Raw genomic sequence first — 22,008 nt, forward strand, 5'->3', positions numbered from 1 at the left:
CGAAAAATAAAAAAGCCTCTAGAAAATGGGGTTTGGTTGGTGTTTCTGTTTACAGTTGCAGTGGCAAGCGAAGGCATTTTTATTTCACATCTTCACGCGGCGTCTGAACCTGAAGACGCGTGCTCTCGCCACGTCTACGCATCTACACTATTCCCCATCACAAATTAAAATCGCAAAGAACGCCACAGGACCCACTCCGCACACACCTGCTGTACGGTGGAGCGGCAAAGCCCCGATGTGCTTTTCCTATGTCCACTGACCTTTGGGGTTTGACGTCCCAAAACCACCATATGATTATGGGAAAATTTCGACCACCTGGGGTTCTTTCACGTGCACCCTAATCTGAGCACAGGGAAATGCAGCCGCCGCGGCCGGGATTCGATCCCACCACCTGCGGGTCAGCAGCCGAGTACCTTACGGCCATCAGACCACCACGGCGGGCATCGCCTTGTTGATCAAACACTTCATTTCTGAACACCATCTCATACCAGCTCATCCACCGTTGGCTCTCGTTAATTACAACGAACATCCTCGCACGCTCACCTCAATGGAATTGCCAGTTGCTGGAAGTTCCAAGGAAATTGCGCACTAGACGTACGGACGCACCACGCACGTACCTGAAGCGACGTGGACCCCAGGACGCGTGAGATCACGCCCCGGGCGCGCTTTGCCTCCGTACCCACTCGTCACTCCTCACAGCTTCACTAAGCCGAGTATGTAGAAGTCGAAGAAGCAGAACAACAAACCAGCCAATCCCCCACAGTGGGTGTGAGCCACAAGTGAAGGTCAACAAAAACAAGCAACACCAGCGAGCGCAGTGACGAAGCTATCGTAATGGGGCGAAATAATCCACGAATATGGCTGCACGTTGACGCACGGTCGCATTTGTGCAACCACCCGTGTCTCCCGAAGACCGTCTGTCGCGAGTCTTCGACGAAAAGCGCAGGCGAGTACTTCTCCACTGATTTCCGCGACCACTTGACGACCGCCTTCGGCCGCCTCATGTCCGTCCGGCACGATCGACGGAGCGCCGCACCAGCGCCTCGTACACGCCACCATAGCACTCCTACCCCTCGGAATCAGCAAAACTCGGACGTTTTCGACCACGACAGACAGAACCTGCCGGCCCGTTGAACGCTTGAACGACATCGCAGCGGCAAGTCGCACACTCACGTTCCGTCACCCTCTGCCACATGATCCTTCATTCACCGGCTTCACAACCAACCCACGCGGTAGACGTTTCGCACGCATTCCCGGGTCTGCCTTTCACGGCAGGACCTTCGTCGACCTCGGTGCGGTGTTCCGACACGTCGGAACTTGCAAGGCATATGTTGAGCGTGCTGAAGCAGCCAAAGGCACCACCTTTTCACCTTTTTGCCGATGATTGTGGGCGTCGTTGCAGAGGCGTTGCTTGGGCAGCCGGCGTAGAAGCCATGTTGGATGGGTGACGTATTCACATTTTGCACAATCATTTTTTTTTTTTTTTCCTTCCAGACTTTGGTGCTCGAGTTGGACATGTACACTATGCATCAGTTTTTAAAACAAGTGCTGTAGCATCTCTCGCGACATGCCTGATAATGTTCGCCGGCAAGCATTTGGTGTGACGTCATGGGCGCATAGAGAGTACGCATGCAAGCAAGCACGCGTGGCTTCGACCTCTGGGAAAAAGAAGGTTTCAGTTTTAACATGTTTGTAAGCGAAACTAGAAACTTCAAGCGGACTGGGGATAAAAGCAATGCCGTGAAGCCAGCGCTGCCGCTGTCGGTGCACAATGCTGGTTGTGCATGGGTGGACGTCGGAATTGCTTTGCTACTGTTTGCCCGGCTTTTGGCCAGAACTAAGTACGAGGTGTGAAAGAATGGATTTTAATTACGTGCTAATGAATTGCATCGCTTCTCGGCCTTTTGGCTAAGATCAAAGTGTAGTATCTGTTCTTATCAGCTTAATATCTGATACGGATCCTATTTGGATCCAAGATATTAAACTTATTTTTGTGATGCGGCGGAGTGCTTGAAGCTTGCTTCACCTCCGCCACGGGTTGGCCCGGTATTGCACTACCTCCGGGATCGGCCCACTCACCCCCTGCGGGGTGAGTTCGACAATAAATTCAATGATAGAAGGAGTGTTCGGATTTACCCATGATACCGGGGTAAACGGCGTGGGTGCGTCGAGTGTCCGAGACGGTGGCGGCACGCCGCCCCGGCTGACGCGGTATTCGCGTGCAGGGAGTGCGCTAGCTGTGTTTACACTTACGATTGCTCTGGGAAAATAAATGTTTCCGTGTGTATTTCATATATGGAGGGTCTCTTTTATTTTGTTATGTTCACACGTACATACTCAAGTTTCTTATTTTTTTTAACATTCCTACTCATATTAATAAAACTATTGAGGAAATTATCATTACTGTTTCGGAGGAAAGCTAGAAGTGTGTATACGATGTGTATGCATGTGCGATGTGTATGTATGTATGTGTGTAGAAGTGTGTATGTATGTGCCAAGCTATTTCCGCTTTTCGAATTCACCCGTTTCGCAACGAAAAATAAAAAAGCCTCTAGAAAATGGGGTTTGGTTGGTGTTTCTGTTTACAGTTGCAGTGGCAAGCGAAGGCATTTTTATTTCACATCTTCACGCGGCGTCTGAACCTGAAGACGCGTGCTCTCGCCACGTCTACGCATCTACACTATTCCCCATCACAAATTAAAATCGCAAAGAACGCCACAGGACCCACTCCGCACACACCTGCTGTACGGTGGAGCGGCAAAGCCCCGATGTGCTTTTCCTATGTCCACTGACCTTTGGGGTTTGACGTCCCAAAACCACCATATGATTATGGGAAAATTTCGACCACCTGGGGTTCTTTCACGTGCACCCTAATCTGAGCACAGGGAAATGCAGCCGCCGCGGCCGGGATTCGATCCCACCACCTGCGGGTCAGCAGCCGAGTACCTTACGGCCATCAGACCACCACGGCGGGCATCGCCTTGTTGATCAAACACTTCATTTCTGAACACCATCTCATACCAGCTCATCCACCGTTGGCTCTCGTTAATTACAACGAACATCCTCGCACGCTCACCTCAATGGAATTGCCAGTTGCTGGAAGTTCCAAGGAAATTGCGCACTAGACGTACGGACGCACCACGCACGTACCTGAAGCGACGTGGACCCCAGGACGCGTGAGATCACGCCCCGGGCGCGCTTTGCCTCCGTACCCACTCGTCACTCCTCACAGCTTCACTAAGCCGAGTATGTAGAAGTCGAAGAAGCAGAACAACAAACCAGCCAATCCCCCACAGTGGGTGTGAGCCACAAGTGAAGGTCAACAAAAACAAGCAACACCAGCGAGCGCAGTGACGAAGCTATCGTAATGGGGCGAAATAATCCACGAATATGGCTGCACGTTGACGCACGGTCGCATTTGTGCAACCACCCGTGTCTCCCGAAGACCGTCTGTCGCGAGTCTTCGACGAAAAGCGCAGGCGAGTACTTCTCCACTGATTTCCGCGACCACTTGACGACCGCCTTCGGCCGCCTCATGTCCGTCCGGCACGATCGACGGAGCGCCGCACCAGCGCCTCGTACACGCCACCATAGCACTCCTACCCCTCGGAATCAGCAAAACTCGGACGTTTTCGACCACGACAGACAGAACCTGCCGGCCCGTTGAACGCTTGAACGACATCGCAGCGGCAAGTCGCACACTCACGTTCCGTCACCCTCTGCCACATGATCCTTCATTCACCGGCTTCACAACCAACCCACGCGGTAGACGTTTCGCACGCATTCCCGGGTCTGCCTTTCACGGCAGGACCTTCGTCGACCTCGGTGCGGTGTTCCGACACGTCGGAACTTGCAAGGCATATGTTGAGCGTGCTGAAGCAGCCAAAGGCACCACCTTTTCACCTTTTTGCCGATGATTGTGGGCGTCGTTGCAGAGGCGTTGCTTGGGCAGCCGGCGTAGAAGCCATGTTGGATGGGTGACGTATTCACATTTTGCACAATCATTTTTTTTTTTTTTTTCCTTCCAGACTTTGGTGCTCGAGTTGGACATGTACACTATGCATCAGTTTTTAAAACAAGTGCTGTAGCATCTCTCGCGACATGCCTGATAATGTTCGCCGGCAAGCATTTGGTGTGACGTCATGGGCGCATAGAGAGTACGCATGCAAGCAAGCACGCGTGGCTTCGACCTCTGGGAAAAAGAAGGTTTCAGTTTTAACATGTTTGTAAGCGAAACTAGAAACTTCAAGCGGACTGGGGATAAAAGCAATGCCGTGAAGCCAGCGCTGCCGCTGTCGGTGCACAATGCTGGTTGTGCATGGGTGGACGTCGGAATTGCTTTGCTACTGTTTGCCCGGCTTTTGGCCAGAACTAAGTACGAGGTGTGAAAGAATGGATTTTAATTACGTGCTAATGAATTGCATCGCTTCTCGGCCTTTTGGCTAAGATCAAGGGTCGTGTAAGCAGTTGCCTCGCGCGAGTCACTACGTCGGACCCGGGGTCACGTCACGCTGACGTCATCCCCGGGGTTCAAGCCTCCAAGAATAGCCTGCGTGGCGTTGCCGTCTCCGACGTGCGACCGCTGCCCCTGGGTTTCGGGCCTTCCCGCCCGGTGCCCGCCTGTTCCATGCCGGAAGGAGCAAGGTCCCCGGTCCACGCCCGCCGTCCCGGAGCCCCCCTGCTGCCTACCGGCCGCCTCCTGATCCTGCGCGGCGCCCGCCTCGGCTGAGCCGCTACTACCAGTGTGCAGCGCGCCTGCACGACACAAGTTTCCACCAGTCACGCCCCCTTCCACCGGCGACAACGCCCTCAGAATGGCGGCCACATCCGATTTACCTGTGAGAGAAAACTGTTTCCTGTTTACGGCGCCGGATGGCGACGTTTCTCTTGATGACTTGATCGATGCAGTCGAAGTAGTTGCAGGCGATGATAGTGTGTTCGTGTTGCAGCATATGGGCGGTGCCAAGTTTCTCGTATGCACCCGTAACGCCAGTCAGGCAACTAAGTTAATGGTGGCTGAGGGTTTCCGGGTGAATGGCATAAGCGTACCGGTTGAGGCCGTAGGGCCGCCGGTCACGTATGTAAACGCCTACCGGTACCCAGCCTATATGCCCGACGAGATACTTGGCAACGCCCTGGCGCAGTATGGTAAGGTGCGGGGCATTTCGTTTGCTACTGTGGCCTCCCGTCAAAATAAGTTAAACGGCGTCAGGGTCGTTAAAATCGAAATGAGCAAACCGGTGCCCAACTTTGCGACCATTGCGGGGCACCGTGTCATGTTCGAATACCGAGGCATGAGGCGGGTGTGCGCACGATGCAGCGAGGTGGGCCATATGGCGACCGCGTGCTCCGCACCTTACTGCAAACGATGTGGAATTTTCGGGCACGACACTGAGGGCTGCTCAGCCGAATGCAAGCGTTGTGGGGGGCAACACGGGACGAGAGATTGTTTTAGGAGGCGCACCTACGCGTCCGCCGCACGCGGTTTCCCCTCAGTGACAAACCTTGAGCCGAACTTAGCGCAGTCGAGCGGCCCCTCAGCACCCAGGCCAGGCGTACTCCACTCGCGCATGCAAGTCTTGACGCCCAGGACCGCGGCTCGCACGCCGCCGACAGCTTCCCCCAGCCGAGACCATGATACGGACAGTAGCTTGCTCGCAAGTGTCCCTGTGACAAATTCACCCGCCAACGAGGAAGAGAGGCCCGAGAGGAATGACGACACCGCCGCCACGTCATCAGAAACAGAGTCGAGTGACCTCGAAACCGTCTCGACACCCTCGGCTCCTTCTACACCGTCCGCCCCCCTGTCGGGCCAGGATGGCTGTCACAGCACTTCAGACACTGCCGCAACAACTGACAGGGATGAGCTTCCCCTCTCCATCTCAAAAGCGCCGGTGAATATGCTCGCCCCAGTGTCCGCTCAGGACTTAGATGACGGCATTAAAGACCCCACACGAGACGACCTGCCCATCGTGAGCCGCGGGTACTACGAGCTTCCGGATGACCGCCACCGCCACGGCGCTCAATCAAACCTGCCGCCCACCTCCCGGCTCCCCCTTGATCACGCGCCGCCCCACTTGAGTCGTAAACCGGACCCGCTTGCGTCACAGCCAGCGCCAGGCCGTGATGAGCGGGCACGCTCTCGCTCGCGCCGACGGCAAGGAGAGGATGATAAGAAGGATCCGAGGGGGAGAGCCACAAGCAGAGAGGCGCGGCAGCGGCGAACCGGGCCGGACGCCAGGAGCAGTGACAGTGACGCCCCCCCGAGGGCGAAGACGCAGAAGCTAGCCCAGAGCACCGCCGGCAAAGGGGAACCGCCCCCTAAAGCCAGCGAGGCGTTTTGATTACCTCGCAACAGATGGCAGCGCAGGCGTAAAGCCAGCGAGGCGTTTTGTTTACCTAGCCACAGATGGCAGCACAGGCGAGCGCGCCGTTTGCTGTTCCCCCCTCGCTGAGCGCTCCACCTCCCGCACACTGATGCCCCCCCCCCCCCCCCCCCCCCCCCGCTCGCCCTCTAGTTCCCTCGAATGACTGACCAACTCCGCTTCGCTACCTGGAATGTGCGCGGACTCCGCGACAAAACGAAGCAAACCGCGGTCATTTCGTTTGCCCGCTCCCAAGATATTGACCTGCTGTTCGTCCAGGAGGCGAATTTCCGTTCCCCCCTCGACGTCGCGCACTTCCGTAGCCTGTGCCAGGTCGAAGCTTTTTTTTCCTTGACGAGGGCTAAGTCCTGCGGGGTCGGGGTCGTCTTTGTCTCCGGGAGGTTTAGACAAAAGGCTCATTGCGCGTTCGGGGCCGATGGCCGCACGTTGATAGTCGATATTTTCATCGATGGGCAGAAAGTCCGGTTCGTCAACGTGTACGCGCCTGTCACGAGATCGGAGACCAATCCCTTCTTCAGGGAGCTTGGAGAGTTCCTGCTAGCCCCCCTCCCGCATGTGGTCCTGGGAGACTTCAACTGTGTGGTAGACGCTACGAGGGATATCCGGGGACCGGGTCGCGGTGGCTCAGCCTACCACGCAAAAGAACTCATCAGGGTGCTCCGCTGCCTGCGACTTTCCGACGCATGGGTCGTCCTCCACGACGACGATTTCGGCCCCACCCGAGTGTCAAAGGCCACCGCTAGCCGGCTCGACCGTGCCTACTTACCAGAGTTCCTACTGCCCTCCCTAGCAGCGTGTGAGGTGCTCCCGCTACCATCTGCTTTGACTCGTCTCTCTGACCACGCGCCACTGTTAACCACAGTCCGTGCAAAGCCTGGCCCCAAATCGAATGATATGTCGTGGCGCCTGGATTCGGCACTACTGAAGGATCCAGTGTCCGTTCCACAGATCCAGGCACGCATAGAGGCCTCGATCAGAGCGACCTCCCGCATAACACCGACTACCTGGGACGACCTCAAGGCGGCATGGAAGGCTCTTCTCCAAGAAGAAGGTAGTGAAAGAAGAAAGCGCATGACGTCCGAGATGAATGAGATACTGCGCAGAATGCGTATCATTCAGAGTGCGGACATCCTCACCACCTGTACACGAGATTACCTCTCCTCCCTTAAGGTGCAGTACGAAAGACTACTTCGGGCGGCTAACGGCGAAAGATGTGCGACTCGGGCCGCCTCCGATGAACAGTCAGAGGCCGCCCCGCGCGAAGTACGCGGAAACGGCTCGGTACGCATAGTGGAAGTCATGCGCCCCGACGGTACGCTCACGAAGGACCCGACCGAGATCGAGGCGACTTTCTTGCAGCACTTTGAGTCAGCGTTCCGCGAGCCGGACCCCACGACGACCCTCTCGGTGCCAGCGTGCCTGTCGGAGTTGTACAAATCCCTAAAGTGCCTGGAAGAAGATCAGGGCTCGACCATGTGTGGCGCAGCCACGTTAGAGGAGTTGAGGGCCGCGATCGAGCAAATGCCACCGAACTCGGCCCCCGGCGCGGACGGCCTCACCGCGGGCTTCTATGCCACTTTTTTTGAGACCCTGAAGGAACCGCTCCTGGCAGTCGTCAACACGGTCCTTGAAGGACACGCGAAACCTGCCTCTTTTGGCATGGGGCGCGTAGTCCTTATTCTGAAAGAGGGTGCACCGCGGAACACGCCGTCGTCGTGGCGTCCAATCACGCTGCTCAACGTCGATTATAAGATCGTCGCTTCAATTCTAAACAGTCGGCTTAAGTCCTTTTTGCCAGACATCATTGGTCCGCATCAGGCCTGCGCAGTCCCGGGCAGGTCAATGTTTGCCAATCTGACTGTCACAAGAGACGTCTTTCAATACGCATCTGAGAAAAGAGTCACGGGAGCCTTTCTTTCCCTCGATCAAGCAAAAGCTTTCGACAGAGTTAGGCACACTTACCTGTTCGAAACGCTTCGAGAGTTCGGCCTCCCGCCAGGTTTTGTACAAGTGATCGAGCTCCTGTACTCTGATCTCAGATGCCACGTAGTGGTAAATGGCTCCACGACAGCTACCTTCCAATACACAAGAGGGATAAGGCAGGGGTGCCCACTCGGCCCGACCCTCTTTGTACTCTCGATAGAGCCGCTACTCTCGTCTCTTGCCAGCGATGCGCACATCCGAGGCCTCCCCCTCACAGGATCAGCGGACTTGAAAGTGCTCGCGTACGCCGACGACATCTCCCTTTTTGTCAGGGACCCTAGTAGCCTCGACCGTTTTCGCCAGGTCTTTGCATCCTACGCCCTCGCATCAGGAGCGCAGTTGAACGAGGGAAAGTGCAAGGCACTCCTATTCGGCCATTTCCCGGCGCACGCGATCGGCAACTACGAGGCGGTGAGCACAGTGAAGGTCCTTGGTATATACTTTTCCTGTGAAGGAGTTGCGGCCTCGACGTGGTCCCGAGTCCTCGAAAGGGCTGAACAAGTGTCAGAGCGCGCAGACCTGCGAGGCCTGACGCTTAGAGAGAAAGCCGTAGCGGTCAAGACAAGCATTTGCGCCCTAGCCTCGCATGCGAGCCGAGTGGCGGTGATGCCCGCAAGAGCAGTAAGCCAGCTGTCTAAGCTCATAAACGCATACATGTGGGACGGGAAACCGCCACCGGTGAAACAAAACATGCTGCAACTGGCAACGTCTGAAGGGGGTCTCGGTCTCCCGCATGTTCTGACCGTAAGTAGGGTCCTGGCCCTGAAAACCGCCCGCATGCTCGTGCGCGCGAGCGATTACTTGGGTCGCAACTTACTACTGTACTGGAGCGGAGTGAGGCATGACTGGTTGGATGCAGGCCGTCACACCGGACCCTTTGCGGAGGAGCCTGCGCCCTTCTATAAAACGGCATCTGCGACGTGGCGCATGTTGCAAAAAGAAGTGCCTGACGGCGACGTGGACGAGGACCCGCCAGCGCGCATCGTCGAAGCTATCACGCTGGAACAGTTGAGCGACTCGGACCGGAAACGCGCTGAGCGCGCGAGGCGCGAACTGAACTCGCTTCGCTGCGGCACCCCCCGTGATGCACACGACTTTCTGGTGAAAAAGGCCTGGGCTGTGCTCCCCACCAGAGAACGCCTCAACAAATTTGGAATTGTCCCAGATGCACGCTGCCCTAACTGCCGCGCAGTGGAAACGCAGGATCACGCGCTTTTTCAGTGTATCTCGGTGAAACCCGTGTGGCGGATGGTAGCCCATTCCTTTGGTATCCGGCCCCCTCCTTACCACAAGCGCAACAAGGGTGCCTTTGCCCAACTGGTGCTTGTTTACACATTGCTGGCTATCTGGCAAAGGCGCTCATTAGCAGAGGCGCGCAGGAAGCCTGTGCGAGCCGCGTTCCCGACCGTCTCGCGCATAAGGCGGCTGTTATGGGCTCACCTATCGGGCGAACTCGAGGCCAGCGGCGAGGAGTGCTTCCTCCGACGCTGGCATACCAAATTCTTTTTTGTAAGAGAGGGCAAGCTTCACGCCCCCCTGATAAGCCATTAACCCCCCCCCCCCCTCCTTTTCTTCCTCAATTCTTTGTTACAAGAGCTAAGGGAAAGCAACGCTGTAAATATGTAAATATCTTAGTGTGTTCCATTCATGTATATATGTGGTGTGTGTAGTGCTTATTCAGGCGTACAGAAGCATGTGCGCATAGCAAGTTTGTACATAGTGTATATAGTTCATCAAGCGTTTTGTCTCTTACGTCAATGAATGTGTATTTATTTACGCCCCTTTTGAACTGTATCCGGCCAAAATATGGCTGCGTATTGTGTACGTATAATGATGTGATTGTTTACTCAGTTGGAAGTGAATAAACTTCTCTTTGATGTAGTATCTGTTCTTATCAGCTTAATATCTGATACGGATCCTATTTGGATCCAAGATATTAAACTTATTTTTGTGATGCGGCGGAGTGCTTGAAGCTTGCTTCACCTCCGCCACGGGTTGGCCCGGTATTGCACTACCTCCGGGATCGGCCCACTCACCCCCTGCGGGGTGAGTTCGACAATAAATTCAATGATAGAAGGAGTGTTCGGATTTACCCATGATACCGGGGTAAACGGCGTGGGTGCGTCGAGTGTCCGAGACGGTGGCGGCACGCCGCCCCGGCTGACGCGGTATTCGCGTGCAGGGAGTGCGCTAGCTGTGTTTACACTTACGATTGCTCTGGGAAAATAAATGTTTCCGTGTGTATTTCATATATGGAGGGTCTCTTTTATTTTGTTATGTTCACACGTACATACTCAAGTTTCTTATTTTTTTTAACATTCCTACTCATATTAATAAAACTATTGAGGAAATTATCATTACTGTTTCGGAGGAAAGCTAGAAGTGTGTATACGATGTGTATGCATGTGCGATGTGTATGTATGTATGTGTGTAGAAGTGTGTATGTATGTGCCAAGCTATTTCCGCTTTTCGAATTCACCCGTTTCGCAACGAAAAATAAAAAAGCCTCTAGAAAATGGGGTTTGGTTGGTGTTTCTGTTTACAGTTGCAGTGGCAAGCGAAGGCATTTTTATTTCACATCTTCACGCGGCGTCTGAACCTGAAGACGCGTGCTCTCGCCACGTCTACGCATCTACACTATTCCCCATCACAAATTAAAATCGCAAAGAACGCCACAGGACCCACTCCGCACACACCTGCTGTACGGTGGAGCGGCAAAGCCCCGATGTGCTTTTCCTATGTCCACTGACCTTTGGGGTTTGACGTCCCAAAACCACCATATGATTATGGGAAAATTTCGACCACCTGGGGTTCTTTCACGTGCACCCTAATCTGAGCACAGGGAAATGCAGCCGCCGCGGCCGGGATTCGATCCCACCACCTGCGGGTCAGCAGCCGAGTACCTTACGGCCATCAGACCACCACGGCGGGCATCGCCTTGTTGATCAAACACTTCATTTCTGAACACCATCTCATACCAGCTCATCCACCGTTGGCTCTCGTTAATTACAACGAACATCCTCGCACGCTCACCTCAATGGAATTGCCAGTTGCTGGAAGTTCCAAGGAAATTGCGCACTAGACGTACGGACGCACCACGCACGTACCTGAAGCGACGTGGACCCCAGGACGCGTGAGATCACGCCCCGGGCGCGCTTTGCCTCCGTACCCACTCGTCACTCCTCACAGCTTCACTAAGCCGAGTATGTAGAAGTCGAAGAAGCAGAACAACAAACCAGCCAATCCCCCACAGTGGGTGTGAGCCACAAGTGAAGGTCAACAAAAACAAGCAACACCAGCGAGCGCAGTGACGAAGCTATCGTAATGGGGCGAAATAATCCACGAATATGGCTGCACGTTGACGCACGGTCGCATTTGTGCAACCACCCGTGTCTCCCGAAGACCGTCTGTCGCGAGTCTTCGACGAAAAGCGCAGGCGAGTACTTCTCCACTGATTTCCGCGACCACTTGACGACCGCCTTCGGCCGCCTCATGTCCGTCCGGCACGATCGACGGAGCGCCGCACCAGCGCCTCGTACACGCCACCATAGCACTCCTACCCCTCGGAATCAGCAAAACTCGGACGTTTTCGACCACGACAGACAGAACCTGCCGGCCCGTTGAACGCTTGAACGACATCGCAGCGGCAAGTCGCACACTCACGTTCCGTCACCCTCTGCCACATGATCCTTCATTCACCGGCTTCACAACCAACCCACGCGGTAGACGTTTCGCACGCATTCCCGGGTCTGCCTTTCACGGCAGGACCTTCGTCGACCTCGGTGCGGTGTTCCGACACGTCGGAACTTGCAAGGCATATGTTGAGCGTGCTGAAGCAGCCAAAGGCACCACCTTTTCACCTTTTTGCCGATGATTGTGGGCGTCGTTGCAGAGGCGTTGCTTGGGCAGCCGGCGTAGAAGCCATGTTGGATGGGTGACGTATTCACATTTTGCACAATCATTTTTTTTTTTTTTTTCCTTCCAGACTTTGGTGCTCGAGTTGGACATGTACACTATGCATCAGTTTTTAAAACAAGTGCTGTAGCATCTCTCGCGACATGCCTGATAATGTTCGCCGGCAAGCATTTGGTGTGACGTCATGGGCGCATAGAGAGTACGCATGCAAGCAAGCACGCGTGGCTTCGACCTCTGGGAAAAAGAAGGTTTCAGTTTTAACATGTTTGTAAGCGAAACTAGAAACTTCAAGCGGACTGGGGATAAAAGCAATGCCGTGAAGCCAGCGCTGCCGCTGTCGGTGCACAATGCTGGTTGTGCATGGGTGGACGTCGGAATTGCTTTGCTACTGTTTGCCCGGCTTTTGGCCAGAACTAAGTACGAGGTGTGAAAGAATGGATTTTAATTACGTGCTAATGAATTGCATCGCTTCTCGGCCTTTTGGCTAAGATCAAAGTGTAGTATCTGTTCTTATCAGCTTAATATCTGATACGGATCCTATTTGGATCCAAGATATTAAACTTATTTTTGTGATGCGGCGGAGTGCTTGAAGCTTGCTTCACCTCCGCCACGGGTTGGCCCGGTATTGCACTACCTCCGGGATCGGCCCACTCACCCCCTGCGGGGTGAGTTCGACAATAAATTCAATGATAGAAGGAGTGTTCGGATTTACCCATGATACCGGGGTAAACGGCGTGGGTGCGTCGAGTGTCCGAGACGGTGGCGGCACGCCGCCCCGGCTGACGCGGTATTCGCGTGCAGGGAGTGCGCTAGCTGTGTTTACACTTACGATTGCTCTGGGAAAATAAATGTTTCCGTGTGTATTTCATATATGGAGGGTCTCTTTTATTTTGTTATGTTCACACGTACATACTCAAGTTTCTTATTTTTTTTAACATTCCTACTCATATTAATAAAACTATTGAGGAAATTATCATTACTGTTTCGGAGGAAAGCTAGAAGTGTGTATACGATGTGTATGCATGTGCGATGTGTATGTATGTATGTGTGTAGAAGTGTGTATGTATGTGCCAAGCTATTTCCGCTTTTCGAATTCACCCGTTTCGCAACGAAAAATAAAAAAGCCTCTAGAAAATGGGGTTTGGTTGGTGTTTCTGTTTACAGTTGCAGTGGCAAGCGAAGGCATTTTTATTTCACATCTTCACGCGGCGTCTGAACCTGAAGACGCGTGCTCTCGCCACGTCTACGCATCTACACTATTCCCCATCACAAATTAAAATCGCAAAGAACGCCACAGGACCCACTCCGCACACACCTGCTGTACGGTGGAGCGGCAAAGCCCCGATGTGCTTTTCCTATGTCCACTGACCTTTGGGGTTTGACGTCCCAAAACCACCATATGATTATGGGAAAATTTCGACCACCTGGGGTTCTTTCACGTGCACCCTAATCTGAGCACAGGGAAATGCAGCCGCCGCGGCCGGGATTCGATCCCACCACCTGCGGGTCAGCAGCCGAGTACCTTACGGCCATCAGACCACCACGGCGGGCATCGCCTTGTTGATCAAACACTTCATTTCTGAACACCATCTCATACCAGCTCATCCACCGTTGGCTCTCGTTAATTACAACGAACATCCTCGCACGCTCACCTCAATGGAATTGCCAGTTGCTGGAAGTTCCAAGGAAATTGCGCACTAGACGTACGGACGCACCACGCACGTACCTGAAGCGACGTGGACCCCAGGACGCGTGAGATCACGCCCCGGGCGCGCTTTGCCTCCGTACCCACTCGTCACTCCTCACAGCTTCACTAAGCCGAGTATGTAGAAGTCGAAGAAGCAGAACAACAAACCAGCCAATCCCCCACAGTGGGTGTGAGCCACAAGTGAAGGTCAACAAAAACAAGCAACACCAGCGAGCGCAGTGACGAAGCTATCGTAATGGGGCGAAATAATCCACGAATATGGCTGCACGTTGACGCACGGTCGCATTTGTGCAACCACCCGTGTCTCCCGAAGACCGTCTGTCGCGAGTCTTCGACGAAAAGCGCAGGCGAGTACTTCTCCACTGATTTCCGCGACCACTTGACGACCGCCTTCGGCCGCCTCATGTCCGTCCGGCACGATCGACGGAGCGCCGCACCAGCGCCTCGTACACGCCACCATAGCACTCCTACCCCTCGGAATCAGCAAAACTCGGACGTTTTCGACCACGACAGACAGAACCTGCCGGCCCGTTGAACGCTTGAACGACATCGCAGCGGCAAGTCGCACACTCACGTTCCGTCACCCTCTGCCACATGATCCTTCATTCACCGGCTTCACAACCAACCCACGCGGTAGACGTTTCGCACGCATTCCCGGGTCTGCCTTTCACGGCAGGACCTTCGTCGACCTCGGTGCGGTGTTCCGACACGTCGGAACTTGCAAGGCATATGTTGAGCGTGCTGAAGCAGCCAAAGGCACCACCTTTTCACCTTTTTGCCGATGATTGTGGGCGTCGTTGCAGAGGCGTTGCTTGGGCAGCCGGCGTAGAAGCCATGTTGGATGGGTGACGTATTCACATTTTGCACAATCATTTTTTTTTTTTTTTTCCTTCCAGACTTTGGTGCTCGAGTTGGACATGTACACTATGCATCAGTTTTTAAAACAAGTGCTGTAGCATCTCTCGCGACATGCCTGATAATGTTCGCCGGCAAGCATTTGGTGTGACGTCATGGGCGCATAGAGAGTACGCATGCAAGCAAGCACGCGTGGCTTCGACCTCTGGGAAAAAGAAGGTTTCAGTTTTAACATGTTTGTAAGCGAAACTAGAAACTTCAAGCGGACTGGGGATAAAAGCAATGCCGTGAAGCCAGCGCTGCCGCTGTCGGTGCACAATGCTGGTTGTGCATGGGTGGACGTCGGAATTGCTTTGCTACTGTTTGCCCGGCTTTTGGCCAGAACTAAGTACGAGGTGTGAAAGAATGGATTTTAATTACGTGCTAATGAATTGCATCGCTTCTCGGCCTTTTGGCTAAGATCAAAGTGTAGTATCTGTTCTTATCAGCTTAATATCTGATACGGATCCTATTTGGATCCAAGATATTAAACTTATTTTTGTGATGCGGCGGAGTGCTTGAAGCTTGCTTCACCTCCGCCACGGGTTGGCCCGGTATTGCACTACCTCCGGGATCGGCCCACTCACCCCCTGCGGGGTGAGTTCGACAATAAATTCAATGATAGAAGGAGTGTTCGGATTTACCCATGATACCGGGGTAAACGGCGTGGGTGCGTCGAGTGTCCGAGACGGTGGCGGCACGCCGCCCCGGCTGACGCGGTATTCGCGTGCAGGGAGTGCGCTAGCTGTGTTTACACTTACGATTGCTCTGGGAAAATAAATGTTTCCGTGTGTATTTCATATATGGAGGGTCTCTTTTATTTTGTTATGTTCACACGTACATACTCAAGTTTCTTATTTTTTTTAACATTCCTACTCATATTAATAAAACTATTGAGGAAATTATCATTACTGTTTCGGAGGAAAGCTAGAAGTGTGTATACGATGTGTATGCATGTGCGATGTGTATGTATGTATGTGTGTAGAAGTGTGTATGTATGTGCCAAGCTATTTCCGCTTTTCGAATTCACCCGTTTCGCAACGAAAAATAAAAAAGCCTCTAGAAAATGGGGTTTGGTTGGTGTTTCTGTTTACAGTTGCAGTGGCAAGCGAAGGCATTTTTATTTCACATCTTCACGCGGCGTCTGAACCTGAAGACGCGTGCTCTCGCCACGTCTACGCATCTACACTATTCCCCATCACAAATTAAAATCGCAAAGAACGCCACAGGACCCACTCCGCACACACCTGCTGTACGGTGGAGCGGCAAAGCCCCGATGTGCTTTTCCTATGTCCACTGACCTTTGGGGTTTGACGTCCCAAAACCACCATATGATTATGGGAAAATTTCGACCACCTGGGGTTCTTTCACGTGCACCCTAATCTGAGCACAGGGAAATGCAGCCGCCGCGGCCGGGATTCGATCCCACCACCTGCGGGTCAGCAGCCGAGTACCTTACGGCCATCAGACCACCACGGCGGGCATCGCCTTGTTGATCAAACACTTCATTTCTGAACACCATCTCATACCAGCTCATCCACCGTTGGCTCTCGTTAATTACAACGAACATCCTCGCACGCTCACCTCAATGGAATTGCCAGTTGCTGGAAGTTCCAAGGAAATTGCGCACTAGACGTACGGACGCACCACGCACGTACCTGAAGCGACGTGGACCCCAGGACGCGTGAGATCACGCCCCGGGCGCGCTTTGCCTCCGTACCCACTCGTCACTCCTCACAGCTTCACTAAGCCGAGTATGTAGAAGTCGAAGAAGCAGAACAACAAACCAGCCAATCCCCCACAGTGGGTGTGAGCCACAAGTGAAGGTCAACAAAAACAAGCAACACCAGCGAGCGCAGTGACGAAGCTATCGTAATGGGGCGAAATAATCCACGAATATGGCTGCACGTTGACGCACGGTCGCATTTGTGCAACCACCCGTGTCTCCCGAAGACCGTCTGTCGCGAGTCTTCGACGAAAAGCGCAGGCGAGTACTTCTCCACTGATTTCCGCGACCACTTGACGACCGCCTTCGGCCGCCTCATGTCCGTCCGGCACGATCGACGGAGCGCCGCACCAGCGCCTCGTACACGCCACCATAGCACTCCTACCCCTCGGAATCAGCAAAACTCGGACGTTTTCGACCACGACAGACAGAACCTGCCGGCCCGTTGAACGCTTGAACGACATCGCAGCGGCAAGTCGCACACTCACGTTCCGTCACCCTCTGCCACATGATCCTTCATTCACCGGCTTCACAACCAACCCACGCGGTAGACGTTTCGCACGCATTCCCGGGTCTGCCTTTCACGGCAGGACCTTCGTCGACCTCGGTGCGGTGTTCCGACACGTCGGAACTTGCAAGGCATATGTTGAGCGTGCTGAAGCAGCCAAAGGCACCACCTTTTCACCTTTTTGCCGATGATTGTGGGCGTCGTTGCAGAGGCGTTGCTTGGGCAGCCGGCGTAGAAGCCATGTTGGATGGGTGACGTATTCACATTTTGCACAATCATTTTTTTTTTTTTTTCCTTCCAGACTTTGGTGCTCGAGTTGGACATGTACACTATGCATCAGTTTTTAAAACAAGTGCTGTAGCATCTCTCGCGACATGCCTGATAATGTTCGCCGGCAAGCATTTGGTGTGACGTCATGGGCGCATAGAGAGTACGCATGCAAGCAAGCACGCGTGGCTTCGACCTCTGGGAAAAAGAAGGTTTCAGTTTTAACATGTTTGTAAGCGAAACTAGAAACTTCAAGCGGACTGGGGATAAAAGCAATGCCGTGAAGCCAGCGCTGCCGCTGTCGGTGCACAATGCTGGTTGTGCATGGGTGGACGTCGGAATTGCTTTGCTACTGTTTGCCCGGCTTTTGGCCAGAACTAAGTACGAGGTGTGAAAGAATGGATTTTAATTACGTGCTAATGAATTGCATCGCTTCTCGGCCTTTTGGCTAAGATCAAAGTGTAGTGGTGGCTTGACTGCCCTGCACTCCCTGATCTTCGTAGAGGCAACCGGATACCCGCCCGGTTACAGCGGAGTCTTTCTCCCTCGCTCCCACCCACCCCTTGTCCACTGCTGCTACTCGGATTCGGCCGCCTCCTGCTGCCTGCCTGCTGCCCTGGTGTTGCTGCCCTGGTTTTGCTGCCGTGGTCCTGCTGCCCCAGGACCTGCTGCCCTGCCGTCTGGTCGTGCCTGCTGCTTGGTCCTGCCTGCTGCTTGCCGGTGCTGCGCCTGCCGTCCTGGTCCTGCCGCAGCCGCACTCGGGGGCCTCTCTGGCCCCGCCATGGTCGCCGTCGACCACCCTGTCCTCGCCGAGGCCCCCTGGCCCTCACGCCTAGCGTGGCAATAGGGTCATGGCCTCCGGGGGTCCAACCCTGGACTCCAGCGAGGATGACGGCGACCCCCCTTGGCAGGAGCGCCAGCCAGTGCGCGACGGGAGTACACTTGTAGTGTACTTCCCCGTGCCTCCTGCCATCGAGTGCTGCGAGCTCGGCTGCGGGGCCACCTACAACCCGGCCACATGGACCTCTCGGCGGCAATCCCTGGAGCGGCACCTGGAGGCGGAGCACGGAGCCAGAATTACGAGCACCTCCTACATCTGCTCGTTATGCGGCGACGTCCTGGGCCAAAGACCAATGGCCCATGTCAACAAATGCCTGGCCAACGTTCCCACCGCCGCCCCTCCCCCGCGTTTCCGGCACCAATGCGATAAGTGCCCAAGGTCCTTCCCCGCAAGGAAGGGCCTTCACAACCATCAACAGTGGCACTTGAGGGAGGAGGCGAAGCAGGCCAGGCAAAACGTCGCTGCAGGTGCTCCGCCCCGACAGCCGCCCACCAGCGCCACCGGTTCCACCAGTCCCCACCAGCAGGCCTCGCCCGGACGTGCCGCCACTCCGGGGACACCCTCAGTGGTGGCCCCCTCTCCCTCGCAGAGTGGCGCCGGCTCTTCACCGGGCGAGACGGACCAGCAGCAGCGGGCCACCGCTTCACCCACCCAAAGCGCCGCCGCAGGACCCTCTCCACAGGAGGTCCTGCCTACCCCCCTGCCAGGCGGCGTCGAGGATGCGGCGGGCAGCCCAGCTGACCACCAGGCAGCACGACCGAGTTCCCCCTCGGACGAGTACTGCAGTCCTGCAGAGGGGGAGCTTCCAGAGCAGACTGCGGGGCGAGCCATCGGGAGTCCACCACCACCTTCTCCCGAGGCGATGACACCCCGCAGAGTCAACCGACACAGCGGCAGCACATACGGCACCCAGGAGGAGATGGCCGACACCGCCGGACCAGAGAGTGCCTGGGTCCTAGCTGAGATGACGGCGGAGCTGCGGGCACTAAGCCGGTTGCCCGTATCTGAGGAGGAGTGGGCGCGGTTCGAAAGCATCCTGGACCGCGCAGAGGCAGCCATTACTGACCACCTGAGGCTGCCCAATCGGGACTCGCGCCAAACACCACCTCGGCGCGAGATTAATCCCGATAACCCCTCCCAGATACAGGCTCTTTACAGGAGGAACCGGCGCCGGGCCGTCCGGCTGATTGCGGAGGGCCCTTCGCAGCTCTGCCCCATTGACCCAGGCACGCTTCAAAGCTACTACACCCGCCTCTGGTCTCCGGCAGCAGTGGACACAACAATTCTCAGGACGCGAGCCCCCACCAACGAGGAACTGGACCTCTGCCCCTTCTTGGACGACGAGGTCGCAGCCAAGCTCCGAAGGTGCGAGAGTACAGCTCCGGGAGAGGACCGCCTCACTTACCACCACTGGAGGCAGGTGGACCCTGAAGGGCGGTACCTTGCGGCGGTATTCAACGTCTGCCTCAAATATCGCCGCACACCCCGGAGCTGGAAGTCGACGAGGACGATCCTCATTCACAAGAAGGGCGACCGCGAGGACCCCACAAACTGGCGACCCATTGCCCTTGGTCGAACGATCGCCAAACTGTATGCCGGGTGTCTCACCACGCGGCTGCAGCGGTGGTTGGGCGACCATGCGGTACTGTCCAGGTGTCAGAAGGGCTTCCTGCCGCACGATGGGGTGTTCGAACACAACTTCGTGCTGCAGGGACGCCTGGACGACGCCAGGACGGGAGGTGGGGAGCTGTGCGTGGGGTTCCTCGACTACGCCAACGCCTTCGGCTCGGTCGCCCATGAGGCCCTCGTCGACGCTGTCCGCGGCGCCGGCGCGGGGGAGCCCTTCGCGGAGATCGTGGAGGAACTCTACCGCGCCAACACCACCTGCGTCGTGGCAGCTGACGGCACCACGGAGCCAATCGCCATCGGAGCGGGCCTACGCCAAGGCTGTCCCCTGAGCGGCCTGCTGTTCAACCTGGTGGTGGACCCCATCATTAGAGCGGTGCAGGGAGGCGATAGGCAACACAACATCCTTGCCTACGCCGATGATCTGACGCTGCTCGCCGGGGATCCCGCCACCTTGCAGCGCCGCCTCAACGTGGTGACGGCCCTTTCGGACCCGCTCGGGCTGCGACTGAAGCCTGCCAAGTGCCGCACCCTCCACCTGTCCGGGCGCTACCCGGTGGGCACACGGCCCACCACTTTCACCGTGGGGAGCGTCCCGGTCCCGGCACTGGCGGACTTCGAGGGGCACCGGTTCCTGGGGCGTCCTGTGGGGTTTCGGGTGCTACCGGACCAGACAACGGTCGACGAGGCCATCCATCTCGGCAGACGGCTGCTCTCCTCCATGCTCACCCCATGGCAGAGGCTGGATTCTATTAAAACATTTCTATATCCAGCCCTCAACTTCGCCATGCGGGTGGGCCTTGCCAGCAAAGGAGAGTGGCATCGCTTGGACGAGGAGCTTCGCCCGCTGATCAAGAAGACCCTGTACGTGCCGGCCAGAGCGTCAAACGAGTATGTGTACGGGAGCGCACATGCCGGCACTGCAGGGATCCCTCTTGCGGCGGAGCTCAGCGACATCTGCCGAGTGGACGGGGCCTTCAAGCTCCTGTCGTCGACTGATCTGGAGGTCCGGGAGCGAGCGAGGGAGGAGCTCAACCGGGTGGTGTCGAGGCGGCTGAGGCGACCGGCGGACACGGACGACACCGAGGCCTACCTCTCAGGCGAAACGGAGGGCGACTTCCGGCAGACTGCGACCCAGCTGCAGTCTGTCTGGACGGAGGCACGCAAAGCCTCCCGTCGCCTGTCCGTCGCCTGGGAGCTACTGGACCAGGGCGCCCGCATCACCTGCGGAGAGGCCACGGTGTCAGCGCGGAACCGGAACAAGCTGATCAAGATCCTTCGGGCCATCCTCAACCAGGACCGGGACCGTTCTCTCCAGGAGAAGCCGTCCCAGGGCAAGGCGATGGCGTGTGTAGCGGCGGACCCCGCCAGTTTCCACTTCATGAGGTCCGGCCGCTACACTCGCTTCAAGGAGTGGCGCTTCATTCATCGAGCCCGGCTGAATCTCCTCCCCCTGAACGGCACAAGAACGTGGGTGCCCGCAGCTGACAAGAGGTGCCGACGCTGCGGGTACGGGGAGGAGACCCTGCCGCACGTCCTCTGCCACTGCATGCGGCAGAGCCGGGCCATGACAGAGCGCCACAACGCCATCGTTGCGCGCCTCAAGAAGGCGGCCCTGGAGCGGTTCACCGTCATCGGGGAGAACCAGCAGGTCGGCGTCCCCGGCTTGCGACCCGACCTCGTCCTGGCCCGTGGTGAGGAAGCCCTGATCCTGGACGTCTGCTGTCCCTTCGACAACCGCATGCAGGCGTTCCAGGAGGCTCGGAGGGTCAAGGAGGAGAAGTACGCCCCTCTACAGCGTCATCTCCTCCAGCGGTTCCAGCGCGTCTCCGTCGACGCCATCGTCGTAGGCTGCCTCGGCTCGTGGGATCCGGCCAACGATCGTGTCTGCCGCAGGTTCTGCTCCAGGAGCTACCTGCGCACCATGAAAAGACTTTGCGTTTCAGACACGATCGCTGCCTCTACGGACATTTATCGTGGCCATATAGGCGTTGTGTAAATAGTTTTTTATTCGAGAAGCGATACCGCGTTTTTTATTGTTATACGCTTTTATTCATACTAACACCACTAACTCTTTTTTAGCCTTTTTGTTACCTGATTTTATTATATACACCTTTTATTACCGTTTCTTGTTCTGTTATATAACCATGTATG

General features: G+C 55.8%; 3 non-coding genes and 1 pseudogene across 3 annotated transcripts; all 4 read left to right on the top strand.

Annotated features, from left to right (window-relative positions):
- Positions 1–1,888: 1,888 nt before the first annotated feature.
- LOC142791515 (U2 spliceosomal RNA) lies at positions 1,889–2,080 on the top strand. The gene has a single exon (XR_012890261.1). It is a non-coding gene; the product is annotated as a U2 spliceosomal RNA (small nuclear RNA).
- An 8,151-nt stretch (positions 2,081–10,231) lies between these two features.
- Positions 10,232–10,406, top strand: LOC142791467 (U2 spliceosomal RNA; annotated as a pseudogene).
- A 2,342-nt stretch (positions 10,407–12,748) lies between these two features.
- LOC142791516 (U2 spliceosomal RNA) lies at positions 12,749–12,940 on the top strand. The gene has a single exon (XR_012890262.1). It is a non-coding gene; the product is annotated as a U2 spliceosomal RNA (small nuclear RNA).
- A 2,342-nt stretch (positions 12,941–15,282) lies between these two features.
- LOC142791517 (U2 spliceosomal RNA) lies at positions 15,283–15,474 on the top strand. Its single transcript, XR_012890263.1, has one exon. It is a non-coding gene; the product is annotated as a U2 spliceosomal RNA (small nuclear RNA).
- The last annotated feature ends 6,534 nt before the right edge of the window (positions 15,475–22,008 follow it).

The sequence above is a fragment of the Rhipicephalus microplus genome, unplaced genomic scaffold (assembly GCF_043290135.1).
Source record: "Rhipicephalus microplus isolate Deutch F79 unplaced genomic scaffold, USDA_Rmic scaffold_168, whole genome shotgun sequence".
NCBI classification, from domain to species: Eukaryota; Metazoa; Arthropoda; class Arachnida; order Ixodida; family Ixodidae; genus Rhipicephalus; species Rhipicephalus microplus.